We start from the raw sequence: 14,956 nt of genomic DNA on the forward strand, positions 1-14,956 counted from the left end.
CACTGGTAGGTAAGAGAATCAATGGACCCCACCAAGTTATAAATCAATTGATGAGTCATCAGATGACGTGTTTGATGACATGGCATCCTACGTGTATGCTGACATGGTTTTTGTAGTTTTACGTGTCTGACGACGTGGCATCATATGTGGCATCCTACGTGGTGTCATTTTATTAGCCCACATAGCATTATTTTATTGGTCTGTTACACAATTTATATTTTGTTCAAATTTAATGGTTATGTGTAGGTAAAAGATAATAACAATTATTTATAAATGTTCTATATTAGAAATAATCTAGAAAAAAACCATACAATAATAAAATGTTTAATACTAAAATTATTTATAATGTTCAATACTAAAATAAGTCATAAAGTTATCATTTTAAGGTTACCCCTACCAAAATAAAAAAAAAAACTTCATAAAGTTCATTCCTTAGTAAATTAATGTAAAGTTCATTCCTTAGGAGAACACCAACGATCACACAAAATCATCCAATCTTCTTGATGATCTTATTTTAAGTCTGGATGACGTTTGCTCTTGGCCATCTCAAGATCATTTTCTCCTCCAATTTCTTTGAAATATAAGTGCAACTTGTACTTATGACCCTTCCAAGCTTTTCTCATTTGCTCATCAATGCATTTTTTAGTTGTCTCATCATTCAAGTTGATGTCAAAATGTTCCTATAACATATAATAATATTAATTATAAATATTACAAATATAGATGTAATATTGTGAAATGACTTACCAAAAGATAGTGTCGCAATGGAGCTCTCACATCTTTTGGGACCATTTAGGCTCACTCAGTAAGCCTACACAATGACAAAACATGCTTTATAATCTAAATATTTTTGCACTTATATTCCTTCCAATTTAGAATATTTATATGGGAATCACTCCTTCCTCAAATAGATAAACAAAAAATACAAATAAAACTCAGAAAAATAATGAAAAGTCATTGACCATATTCATCAATTGGAGCATCATAATCATAACTAGTAATATAGAACGGTCCGCCGGAAGTCCGACCAAAGTTTGTTCCACCAAAGTACTGAAACCACGTAGATGACAAGTCAAACAGCAGAATGTACATATAATTAAGAATGAAAAAAAATATATATATATATCTGACCTTGACGACACAAAATATGATTCTTTTTTATTTAAAGAAATGAAACTTTGTATTAATCATTAGAATAAATTACAAAGTATCGGGTTCATGTTTGCATCATAAAAGTGAATCATGAAACCCTGAAAAAAGTAGCCAAAGTACAATTAAAAATGGGAAAACAAGATAAAAATTTGCTTGCAGAAGTGTAAGACCACAAGCACCAGGTGGTGGAGGGGCTGGGAAATGCACTTGATTAAATAAGATACCACCATGATTTTTAAGTTAACACCACCCTCCCCATGTAAAAAAAAAACTATTTCAGAAAATAAAAGAAAAGCATCCAATCTCGATCAAATAAGGTACCATGATTTGAAATGCACTTGATTAAAGAGGAGCTGGGAAATGCACTTAATTAAATAACATACCACCGTGATTTTTAAGTCTCTCCTTAACACCTCCCTCCCCATGTAAAAAAAATAACTATTTCAAAAAATAAAAGAAAAAATAAAAGAAAAGCATCCAATCTCGATCAAATAAGGTACCATGATTTGAAGTCCCTCTCCTTACAAATTAAGTACGGGTGCTATTTTATAAGTATAAACAACAATATCTACTCAATCTAGCTATGATGCAACAAAACCCACCCAAAGAAAAAGAAAAGAAAAAAATCCAAAGAGGATAAGAATACTTGCAATATTGTGAGGAAAACTTGATTAATAAGAACTAGTTCAAGTGAGAAATTAAGAGAGAACTAGTTTAAGCGAGAAAGTTAACAACAGATAAAGTTTTAGAAGAGAAAAGAGAAATTAAGAGTAAAAGTCAATACCCACAGACAAAGGATTCGTCTGACTTCTCCCCTTCTTATTTCAATGTATTGGAACAAGATTTAATTTCCTTTTCACCAAATAACTTTGGGGTTTACTTCAAGCTGCCCTAACCCAACACAAAAAATGATAACCCCATAAAATTTGGGAAGTTCTCTCCTTTTAATTATTCTAAATTGACATTATGCATTGGATGATGGCTTATTTGGCATGGTGTTGTTAATGTCCAAAAGGATACATATGCAAACTGTATCAAATGCTGCTTCAACATTATATTGCCTACTATAAATCAAATAGTACCATCCCACATAATTATAAAATCTCTACAATACTCAGAAACCAAAGTTTAGAACAAAAATATTCCTTCCTTTCCTCCCTCTATCCCTCTCCTACAATGATTTTTCGTATTCTCTCTCTCTCAATTTTTTTTATTCTCTCTTAATTCTGTTACTGTGTTTTTCAATTAAATTCCAATAATCAATACCATCAACTATAAGCTTCTAACTAAAAGCTCTCGTATGAATTTAATATGCAATATAATTTAGCATGTTGGCTATAAATAACTAGCTTTTGTAAAATACCTGAAAATGTATGAAAAGTAAACCCTGAAAAATATAAAAGGAAAGCCAAGAACAGCAGAACAATTCAAAACACCAAATATAGAATCAACACTCACCCCAAAATCCCCAAGACAAGTTTTTCCAAGTAACCAAGAACAGTCAAAGCCCAAGAAGTCTCAGCCTGAATTTGAAGAAGAAAATCAGCAAATGAAGAAAAAGTATTGAGAAAAAGGTGGGAACACTTGCCACAAGTCGACATTACATTACCTTCTCTCCTTGTGGGTACATCTCTTCCAGAAGTTTTACATCTTCTTCCAACTGAAGTAATTCCTGTCAAATTAAGCAAGCAACACTTAGTTTTCAATAATCATACAGGACAAAAGCATCCCTCAAAAGTCACAGCAAGCAATCTCCAAAGTCCAAACTCCTAATAACAGTATTCATCCAACTATCCAAAGTGCCGTAGCAATTACTACTTAGAAACAAGAACACACAAATTTTTCTGTCCTGCATCCAATTACTATTAGTTCCTCAATCTATAACCAATTAGGTTTGGAGTCTCATTTGAGTAGGCTAACAATATGTTTAATTAAAGGTGAAAGGTTCAGTACTACACTCATTATTGATCAAAATCAATGTGAACTTATCTATATAAACTAATTACCTCATACAAAATTTTGACAGCAATGGAATTTACCAACCTCCTTTGTAACAGAAATCAATGTGAACTTCCCTAATTTCATATCCATTATAAACTGCAAGAGAACAAAATAGTTCTAAATTTGAACAATCACACATGAAAAGGCAACGTTAGAGACAAACAAGAACTCACCTCGAGAAGAAGGATACGAGCAGCAAATGGAGAGTTGATTCCGTCTCCTCCGGTCACTTAAAAGCCCGATCCTTGGCTGGGCTTTGTTCATCTTGATACCCTGAGTTAACCCATGCTACCCTTCACCTGAGACGATGTCAGAGGAAGCCATAAATTGGCCTTGAAGCCACGACGGCGACGTACGAGCCTGGAGGCTTCTGCTCACGGCGGAGAACGGCAACGAAGGGCTCACGAGGCTGGAGTCTCGGCGGTGTCTGGTACTCTTGATCCGGTGTCTACACGGTAGCGACCATCGGAGGGCAGCCGTTTGGGCTAGCAGAGAGCATGCGAGAGAGAGAGGGAGAAAGGAAAGTGGATCGGGTAGAGAGGGAGGAAGAAAAGGATTTGTCACTTATATGTCTGAAAGGTTAAATGATAAAATATATATTATTATGATTTTGTTTTTACTGATAGTTAGAATTAATTTAATTTTAATTTTTGTTTTTGTAATGTTTATTTGTTTTTAAGATTTGTACCCTTTGTTAAAAATAATATGACATGTTAAAAATAAGTAAGATGACATGTAGGATATTTTTAACACATCATCACACAACTCAGCATCATTTTTATTAAAAATTAAAATAATAAGAGGGAAATATTGGCGCCAAATGCAAAAAAATTTCCCTCCAGTATATGTGTATGGTAACACTCTTTACTTACCCATATTATTAGTAGATAATCATCCTTCTAAAATATTATAATATTGGCAATATTTACCTACCAATAAATCTTACGAATAAATATTGGTGGGTAAAGGTTTCCTTTACCTACCAATATATATTGGTAGGTAAAGATCAGATTTCTTGTAGTTACAATTTCTTGAATCGTAGGAGGAAGTGAATGAAGGTGGCTTAAAGTTTAGAGTTTGGAATGGAGCATTCGTTATTGTCCAAGCTACAGGAAGAGCCTGCCTGAAGTTTGGAAATAAATAATTAATTTTGAAAGATGTAATTTTTATTCCAGATTTTAGTAGAAATTTAATTTCTATTTTCATGTCGCAATTAGAACAATATGTTTTGACTTTCAAAAGTTTTAACATATCTATTTCTTTCAATGGATGACAATTGTGTATTGCATGTTTAGAAAACAGGCTTTATATTTCGTGACTTAACGAACACCTTGCTCTTAACAATGATTTATTCAAACTAGCTAAACCTAGGACCAATAAATGTCAAAAGACCGATAACGATAACATGACGTATTTATGGAACTTGGGACTAGTCACATTGGCTATGATAGAATTCAAAGACTTACAAAGGACAGGCCTTTGAGGGAACTCACCTTAGGTGAATTACCTGTCTGTGAATCTTGTCTAGAAGGAAAACTGACCAAGCGTCCATTCTCTGCAAAGGGTGATAGAGCCAAGGAACCACTTGGACTTGTTCATTCAAATGTTTGTGGACCCTTGAATGTACAAGCCAGGGGTGGTTTTGAGTATTTTGTCACTTTCATTGACGATTACTCCAGATACTCATGTCTTTACCTAATGCATTGGAAATCTAAAACATTTTCAAAGTTTCAGAAACTCCTAGCTATGGCTCAGAACCAATTAGGTAAAACGTTAAAGATCTTGCCATCTGATAGGGGTAGAGAATATTTGGATATGCAGTTCCGAGAGAATTTAATTGAACCTGAGATTTTATCACAGCTTACTGCCCCGGGTACTCCGCAACAAAATGGTGTAGCAGAACGCCAGAACATAAATTTATTGGAAATGGTTAGATGCATGCTTAGTTACTAAGCTCTACCAACTTCGTTCTGGGACATGCAATTGAAATTGCCACAACCGACGCAAATCGATTTAAATGAAGAAAGTACCACTGTTCCTGAGCATACAGTCACAAAGCCTCGTCATAGTGGGAGGGTTTCTAGGAACCCAGATCACTATGGTTTGGATAGTGAAAACAATGTGGTTGTTGGTGACACTGGTGATAATGATCTGTTGTCTTTCGAACAGGAAATGACTAGCCCTGAAAAGGAACTATGGCTCAAAGCCATGAAACAGGAAATGGAGTCAATATACTCAAATTTTGTCTGGGATCTTATGGAAGCACCTAGTGACTTTAGGGCCATTGGGTGCAAGTGGATCTACAAGAAGAAACAAGGTGTTGATGAAATATCAAAACTTATAATGCTCGATTAGTGGCAAAGTGTTATACCCAAAGAGAAAGTGTGGACTATGAGGAAACTTTTAGTCTGGTAGCCATGCTCAAGTCCATTCGCATCCTCCCATCCATAGTAGCCGCTCTCGACTATGAGATCTGGCAAATGGACGTCAAAACAATTTTTCTTAATGGGAAGCTTGCCGAAATCATTTACATGAATCAACGAGAAAGATTTAAAGTAGCTAGACAAGAAGGAAAAGTTTTTCCTAGAATCTTAAGTTTGATGAAATAATCAAAACCTATGGCTTTGAACAAAATATTGATGAGCCTTGTGTTTACCAACTGAAGGCAAATCAAATTGTGGTATTCCTAGTTCTTTATGTAGATGATATCTTACTCATTGGAAACAATGTTAAGAAATTGTCAAATGTGAAGAATTGGCTAAACACTCAATTCCAGATGAATGATTTGGGTGAAACAAGTTATGTTCTAGGTATCCATATCATTAAGGATAGAAAGAACAAACTCTTAGCTCCATCTCAAGCAACTTACATTGATAAAGTGCTTGAACGTTTCTCAGTGAAAAATTCCAAGAAAGGACGTCTACCGTCTCCCCATGGAATTCATCTTTCAAAGAAGCAATCTCCCCAGACACCTACATAGGAAGATGTAATGAGAAAAGTTCCCTACGCATCTGTAGTTGGAAGTTTGATGTATGCTATGTTGTGTACTAGACTAGATATCTGCTATGCAGTGGGAGTAGTGAGAAGGTATCAGTCAAACCTAGGACCAGAACATTGGATAGCAGTTAAGCATATCTTGAAGTATTTAAGGCAGACTAGGGATTGTATGTTAGTCTACAATGGTGGTATTTTGAACCTTGTAGGCTACACCGATTCTAATTTTCAGACTGATGTCAATGACAAGAAGTCTACTTCTGGAATGGCTTTTACTCTTGGGGATCATATGGAGAAGCGTAAAGCAGTCCGCGATCTCAGATTCCACCGTGAAGGCTAAATACATAGCTGCGTCAGAAGGTGCTAAGGAAATAGTCTGGCTAAAAAAGTTCTATTTAGATCTTGGTGTTATTCCAAATATGGATAAAATGCTTGTATTGTTTTGGGACAATACATGAGCAATAGCCAACTCGAAAGAACTTCGAAGTTACAAGAGGAGTAAGCATATAGAAAGGAAGTATCACATAATTCGAGAATATGTGGCCATGGGAGATGTGAAGGTTATGAAGATTGCATCTGAAGAAAATCTTGCGGATCTATTTACGAAGACACTGCCAGAAGCTACATTTGATAAGCATATCAAGGAAACGAGATTAGTAGAATTAAAGCATTCGTTTCCATTAGTGCTAGTGGGAGTTCGTTGGGGTTTTATGCTCTTATTAAAACCCAATTTCTTTGTAATCTCATTTTATTATCAATAAAAGAATAAAAATCAATTTTTGACTTGGTCAATCACTTTGCTCACATGTTTTATTTTCATGATTATTTGTTTAATATAAACTTCTATTAAATCCGAGCATATAGCTAATCATATTTATAGTGACGTAATCACAGTAGAATATAAATATGATAATATGTTCAAAATAAGTGAGTCATAAGATTAGTCAGTGCATAAGATTTACACTGACTTGTAAATCTACGATATGATCTACTTACACATCGCAGTTTTATGTTCTTTCCAGAACATTAGCAAAGTATATAAGATTAGATGTATTTGTTACATTAGACTGGAGCGATATTGAAAGTAGATAGGATAATTAAACATACTGTTATTATCTATTCTAGTCATATCATATAGTTGACCATAGGTCAATTCAATCTCAGTTCTGAGTGGTTAGTATTCTAACTTATTCTATTATTTGAGTTCTTGAATTGTTCGTTACCAGCTTACCCTACGGACTAGCCCATACTTACATCTTTGGAACTCGATAGTATAATTGAGTGGGAGTGTTAATCATAGATATGAACATCTATAGCTTCTGATGAAGAAGTGAAACAATAGTTTCCTTTTAATTTAGTTCAAGGTGTTAAATGATAGAGATCCTATTTCACTAATTACTATTAGTTTACTGATATATCATTTACTTGTAAATAAGTGTTTTAAGGATAAAATACAACGAGGGGTAAAACAGTATTTTAGACCCATCTCATTGTGGACCGTCTATAGAGGATTGAGTGACAATTATAGTTGTAAGATTGGATAATTAATAACGTATCTGTACTGCTTATAAAGTGTTCTATGAATTCAAGAGTGCAATTCCAAGTCTTAAGTGGAGTCACGAGGAATTAATAAGTTATTAAATTTATGATAACTTATTGGAGATTGATTTCATAGGCCCATGGTCCCATAGTACATTGGATAAAATCATCTATATATTCTCAATTAATTGATTTAATTATCAAAGTTGACCATGTCAATTTTGGATAGTTTCGCAGAGTTTTACAATTTAGAGAAGAAAAGAGATTTTAGGGCAGATTTATTAATTAAAACAAATTGATGTCTAAATTAATAAATACGTTTAAATCAAGGTTCAAATTATAAATAACTAATTTGATAGAGTATTTAACTAATTATTTAATTAATTAATGAGTAGAAAATAATACATGCCTTGATTTTAAGTCCAACGAGCTTATAATTAAATGAGAAATTTCACAGGCCTAAAGTCCATGAGAATTTCGACCTAGGGATGATAATTGACTATTCTTTTATTGATTTTCTTTTATTAAATAAGTAACCTAATTATAGAGTCCAAGAACTTTACTTAGCTAGTTAGATAGTAGTACTAATAGTAATAGCTAGTAGTAGTTATAGTATGTTTATTACTATGGATTTTGGTTCAAGCCGGGATTTATTTGGAAACTCCTAGAAATAGTTATGATTTTATAAGTTTAACCTATAGTTTAAGAATATTAATTATAACATAAGGTTTGATTAATATTGCTAGTTATTAATATGATAATTATTGTAACCTAAGGTTTAGATAGAGCCAATAAGAATATGACACTTGTCATGAGTATGATTATAAAGGAATTATTATTTTAATGATAAAATAAGGGAAATATAAGACTTAGTCTTCACCAGAATCTGTTAGGAGCATGAAATTTTGTCACAATTTTATTTATTTGTGGATTAGATTGTTATTTAGATAATTAAATAGATTTTTCGTAACTTCAGGGTACTTTAACTTCCGACCTATTTTTGACCTAGTTATGTTATGACTTTCGAAAAATAGTATTTCTAGAAAGTTGTAGATAATTGTATTAGCTTTCAAAAAATATAAAGATGGTCTAAATCCGAGACAAATAGCTTCAGTTATGTTGATTTTACTTCAGGTGAGTTTAGAGATACGAGATTTAGGGAGTTAGAAGTTAGGATTCTATTTGTTTTTATTATTTTTGTTTTTAAAAATCAAGCTTTGACTCCTTAAACCTCTCTTTGAACAATTTGACTAAGTCCTAAGCCTTTGGCTGAAGAATATTCAACTATTTTCAATTAAATTCATTATTTTTATTCAAAGCCAAAAAGAAGATTTTTATTCCTAGAACTCTATAAATAGGACCTAGCACCAAGCCTTTTCATTCATTCTTCAAGCATTGATCAGAGCATTCCAGGTGCTAGTGAGACTATAGAGTGATAAACACTTGGGTTAGGGTTATAAGCTTTATCATTCTAAGCTTATTAAACACTTGTGAAGTAAGGTTCATAGTGTATTTCGGTTTCGAGGTATAGTTCGGTCATAAAAGCATTCAAAGGTATTCCTATTCTTAGTTCCTTTTAGTATTGTTTCATTAGTTTTATAGTCCTAACTCAGTCTTCTTTATTCTTGGTTAGGCATCTAAGTTCTTCGAACTTGAGGTTTCTTGTCGGTAAGTATATTCTCGGTGGTTTTTAGTTCATTCATCTCTTTCTTTTAGAATACTCACCTCTATATTAATTGTTTTTAGGAGTGTTCCAAAATCCCAACCTTGTTCTCATCATCCTGGTATTTTGGTAAGGAAAATAGGATAGTTCTTATGTGATATGTTCTATGTTTATATAAAAGTGTTATAATTATGCTATAGTATGATTGTATGTGTTATGATATATGTATGTTTGGGGCTTATAGTTGTTATATATCAAACCCTATCACATTTATGTTTTGGGGCTTATAGTTGCTATATAGCAAACCCCAATAGTTATATGTTTTTGTGGCTTATAGTTGCTTAACTAGCAAACCTCATTGTATTTTGAGGCTTATAGTTGCTTAATTAACAAACCCCAATTGTCACCATGTACATGGGTTAGAATTATGATATATGTGTTATAGTATATAATATATGTTCATAGTTTATGTGTATGATTATGTTTCATGCTTGTAGTAGATTTTCCTTGCTGGGCATTAGGCTCATTCCTTTATGTTTTGTATGTGCAGGAAAATAGTTATGGCGCCGGGAAGATTCTTGGCAGCTTGGGAATGTATATTGAGGGAGAATAGAAATCGGTGGACTGCTCAAACGATTCGAGGATGAAGTTGTTTAAGTCTTTTAATTATGATTTATATGTATTTTTTTTCCGCACTTTGTTTTGTAACGAATTTTAAGATTTAAGTTATGTTCTATTTTATTTTCAAATAATGGGATCCCATACCCAAACTGCATTTTTATGTATTTAACATTTGCTTTAAAGTTTATAATAAAGTTATGGTTATTTCATATGTATGTTTTCCTTAAGATTAGTGTTTATGTATAGTAGTTATTAATTGTCCAAAGTCTAGAATAGTTGGGTCGTTACAGTTGGTATCAGAGCAACGGTTCATTCGCATGAAGTTCTCCTCGATACACACGCTCAAGCTCCGAATCTAAGCACCAATGTAAGTGTTTATGTTATAGTTATCATGTTTGTGTTTATTATGTTTACGTTTATTTTAATAGCCTGATTTTTTTTATGTTAGTTTATTGTTATTTATTTGTTTATTGTTTTATTTTGCATTTATGTTTGTACTTAGTGAAAATCTTTTTCCAAATAAATATCATTGTTATTTTTTAATGACATGTATGAGTTTAATATTTTTTAGCAATCATAATAAATAATAAATAAAATAAATAATGACTAAGTTCGGTGAGGGTGGATACAAATCAGTGAACCAAGTTTCTATATTGAGAGTTGGGGGGCCATAGTAGTGGGAACGATTTTACTGATCCCAGCCCTCCCTCAGTATGGTTAACTTTGGAACAATGATGAGTTTCGAGCCTGAAAATTAAGTCATATAGGATGATTAGAAATAGACTTAGAAAATAATAAACATGGCTTGTTTATTTAAGTATAGAAACCCACTCTAATAATAAAGGAGACTTATATAATTTTCATAAGAAGTCATAATCAATAGGTCCAAGTTATGTTTGTTTAGATTAAGTTTTTGCATTAGAGCCTATTAGGGTAAAGTTATGACATGTTTCTCTCAACTGTTAGAACTCTGCTGTAATGTCGCTCTGAAGATCTGCTCGCACCAACGGAAATGCCTCCAACGCTGCTCCAGTGAACAATGAAGCCCCTCTAGTTCGCAGAAGGGGAGTGCGTGCTACTGCCAGCCGCAACGCGCCACCGCCACCAACTGACAACACTGCGGAGATTGCCAGACTGCGAAAACAAGTCAAGGAACTATTGCAGTAACAGTGACAACAGGCTTAGCCCCAGACTCAGCCTCTGCCTCCGCTGCAATCACAGCCGCAATAAACGGCCTCAGCACCCTAAAAAGTTGGTCCATATGGGGGATGGCCAGTGGAAAATTATGCGCCATATCCAGTAAAGCACATGGAGCTAGTTTATGAGTGGTTCTGTAAGCAACACGCTCCAAACTTTGAGGGGACTACAGACCCCTTTGAGGCAGAATAGTGGCTAAGAAGCGTGGAGCCAATCCTGACGCACATGAACCTCAGCAACGCGGACCGCATATCCTGCGTTTCGTCCTAGCTCAAGAAAGATGCCAGGATATGGTGGAACTTAGTCCAACAGACGCATGATGTTGCCACCATGACTTAGACTCGATTTTTGGAGCTGTTCCACAAAAAGTACTATAATTCGGCTGTACTCACTTCAAGAGTTGAGGAGTTCGCTGGCCTGAAGCAAGGAAGTTTATCAGTGGCAGAGTATGCTCGGCAGTTCGACCGTTTGGCTAAGTTCACACCAGAAATGGTTCCAACTGACTTTCTGAGGGTGTCTAAGTTCGTTAGAGGACTTCGACCAAAGATCGAGCTGGGGGTTAAGTTAGAAAACCCAGGAAATACTACTTATGTCGACGTTCTAGAGACGACAATAGAAGTAGAAAGGTTGCAGGCTAACGTTAGTAAGGAAGAACCTAGTAAGCCTGAGCCTAGACAGTAGGGTCAAGCTTAGACAAGTCGGAACAACAACCACAACAACCACAATCAGTCCAACAATAACAACAACAATGGTCAGAAAAGAAGGCATCCTGACAACAAACAGTTCGACAACGATAAAAGGGCACAGACAAATAATGGAGGAAGTAGGTCGGGTTATGTAGAGTACCTGCCATGTGCTAAGTGCCAAAGGAAACATCCTGGGGAATGCTAGGAAAACACCAAAGGATGTTACAACTATGCTCAAGAGGGACACCGAAAGAAATAATGTCTTCAGCTCAAGTTAGTAGGGAAGAAGGAGGATAAGATGGTTCCTGCCAGGGTTTTTGCCTTAACCCAAGGAGAGGCTGATGCTAGCAATAAGGTGGTCACAGGTCAAGTTTTTATCCTCAATAATATATGTTATATATTATTTGATTCGGGAGCCACTCATTCGCATATCTCGTTAGGAATGATAGAAAAACTAGACAAACCTTGTGAAAGATTTAGAACTAGGTTTGTAACTGAGTTGCCTTCAGGCAAAGTAGTTCTATCATCACGGATAGTACGAGGCATACTGATCAAGATTGAGGACATAGAACTAGAAGGAAACCTAATAGAACTGGAGATCAAGGACTTCGACGTGATACTAGGCATGGCTGGCTAGCAAAGCACGGTGCGACCATCGACTGCAAATGCAAGAAGGTGATGTTCGAGACTCTTGACGACCAAAGATTATGCTTCATGGGACAAATTTCAGGACTACGTACACCGCTAATATGATCTCTCAAAGCTCAAAGGATGATAGAAAAAGGGTGTCAAGCATTCTTAGCCAGCATCACGGATGTGGTAAAGGAAACACCACTTAAGGTTGGAGACGTTCGCATTGTAAGAGAATTCCCAGAGGTATTTCCCGATGACTTGCTAGGGTTGCCGCCGACTCGGGAAATTGACTTCACAATAGAATTAGTACCAGGCACCGAGCCTATCTCCAAGGCACCATACCAGATGGCACCTACGAAACTCAAGGAGTTAAAGACGCAACTACAAGAACTCCTAGACTTGGATTTTATTAGGCCAAGCCATTCGCCATGGGGAGCACCGGTTCTATTTGTGAAGAAGAAGGACGGAAGCATGCGGATGTGCATAGACTACCGTGAGCTGAATAAGGTAACGATTAAGAATAAGTACCCGTTACCCCGGATTGATGACTTGTTTGATCAACTCCGAGGTGCGACTGTATTTTCAAAGATTTATTTACTGTCCAGGTACCATCAGCTCAAGGTGCGGGGAGAGGATATTCCTAAGACAGCTTTTAGAACTCGTTATGGGCATTATGAGTTCTTAGTTATTTCTTTCGGTCTTACCAATGCACCAGCCGTGTTTATGGACTTGATGAATAGGGTCTTCAAGGACTACTTAGATACATTCATCGTAGTGTTCATCGATGACATCTTAGTATACTCCAAGGACGAAGTCGAGCACGAGGAACATTTGAGGTTGATTTTGTCGCGACTAAAGGAGCATCAACTCTACGCCAAGTTCAAGAAATACGAGTTTTGAATTTCACAAGTGCCGTTCCTTGGGCACATTATATCCAAGGATGGAGTTGCAGTAGACCCATCAAAGGTTGAGGTCGTGAAGGATTGGCCAAGGCCAAAGGACGCATCCGTAGTAAGGAGCTTTCTGGGATTAGCAAGTTATTATTGGAGGTTCGTAGAGGGCTTTTCTAAGATAGCCACTCCGCTTACCAACCTGACCCGGAAACAGAAAAGATTCAACTGGAATGATAAATGTGAAGAAAGCTTGCAGTTGCTTAAGGACAAGCTGTGCTCAGAACCAAAACTTTGTGTACCAACACCCAACGATAAGTTTGTAGTTTATTGTGATGCATCAAAGAAAGGGTTGGGTTGCATGCTGATGCAGAATGACAAGGTGATAGCCTACGCCTCAAGGCTGCTGAAGGAGTACGAGCAACACTACCCCTACTCACGATATGGAGTTGGCAACGGTGGTCTTTGCGTTGAAAATCTGGCGCCATTATCTTTACGGAGAATGGTGCAAGATTTATACGGACCACAAAAGTTTAAAGTACTTCTTTATTCAGAAGGAGCTCAACATGAGGCAGCGCATGTAGTTAGAGCTAGTGAAGGATTACGACTGCGAAATCCTATACCACCTGAGAAAGGAAAACATAGTTGCCAATGCGCTAAGTAGGAAGAGTTATGGAAGTTTAGCAACACTAGCAGGAATAGAAAAGTCGCTACAGCAGGAGCTGATCAGTGCCGAAATAGAAATAGTTGTTGGTAAGCTGGCTAACTTGTCTATCCAGTCAAATCTGCTAGAAGATATCCGGATTAGGCAAGGGCATGAAGACACACTAGCGGCACATATGGATGCAATCAGAGAAGGCAAGGCCACAAATTTCTCAATACCAAGTCAAGGATTATTGAGATTTAAGAATTGAGTATGCGTGCCAGATGATCAAAGGATTAAGATGGAAATTCTAGAAGAAGCGCACAATACCTCGTACTCAGTTCTCCTAGGATCGACCAAGATGACTCAGGATATTAGGGCAATCTATTGGTGGCCAGGGATGAAGAAGGACATAGTAGAATTCGTGTCTAAGTGTTTAATATGCCAGCAAGTGAAAACAGAGTATCAGCGGCCTGCAGGCTTATTGCAACCGCTTAGCGTACCAGAATGGAATTGGGACGATATGGCCATGGATTTTGTGACAGGGTTGCCATGAATGAACAAGCAGCATGATTCCGATTGGGTAGTAATAGATAGACTAACCAAGTCGGCTCATTTCCTGTCTGTTAAGATATCATACACGGCAGACCAATATGCAGACATCTATGTCAAAGAGATAGTAGGGTTGCATGGAATTCCCAAGACAATAGTGTCGGATAGAGGATCGGTGTTTACATCGAGATTTTCGGGAAGTTTACAGCGAGCCATGGGTACTAAGTTAAGTCTTAGTACAGCTTTTCATCCTCAGACAGATGGTTAATCCGAGCGTACGTTTCAAATTTTAGAGGATATGCTACGCGCTTGTGTACTCGATTTTGGGGGATCATAGGATAAGTACTTGCCGCTGATAGAGTTCTCCTACAACAATAGCAACCAG

General features: G+C 36.1%; 1 long non-coding RNA gene across 1 annotated transcript; it reads right to left on the reverse strand.

Moving 5' to 3' along the window:
• Positions 1-304: 304 nt before the first annotated feature.
• Positions 305-1,096, reverse strand: LOC133829427 (uncharacterized). The gene is made up of 3 exons (XR_009891770.1): positions 963-1,096; positions 748-811; positions 305-680 (listed from the first exon to the last, which is right to left on the reverse strand). It is a non-coding gene; the product is annotated as an uncharacterized LOC133829427 (long non-coding RNA).
• Between the last annotated feature and the right edge of the window lie 13,860 nt (positions 1,097-14,956).

The sequence above is a fragment of the Humulus lupulus genome, chromosome 4 (genome assembly GCF_963169125.1).
Source record: "Humulus lupulus chromosome 4, drHumLupu1.1, whole genome shotgun sequence".
Lineage (NCBI taxonomy): Eukaryota > Viridiplantae > Streptophyta > Magnoliopsida > Rosales > Cannabaceae > Humulus > Humulus lupulus.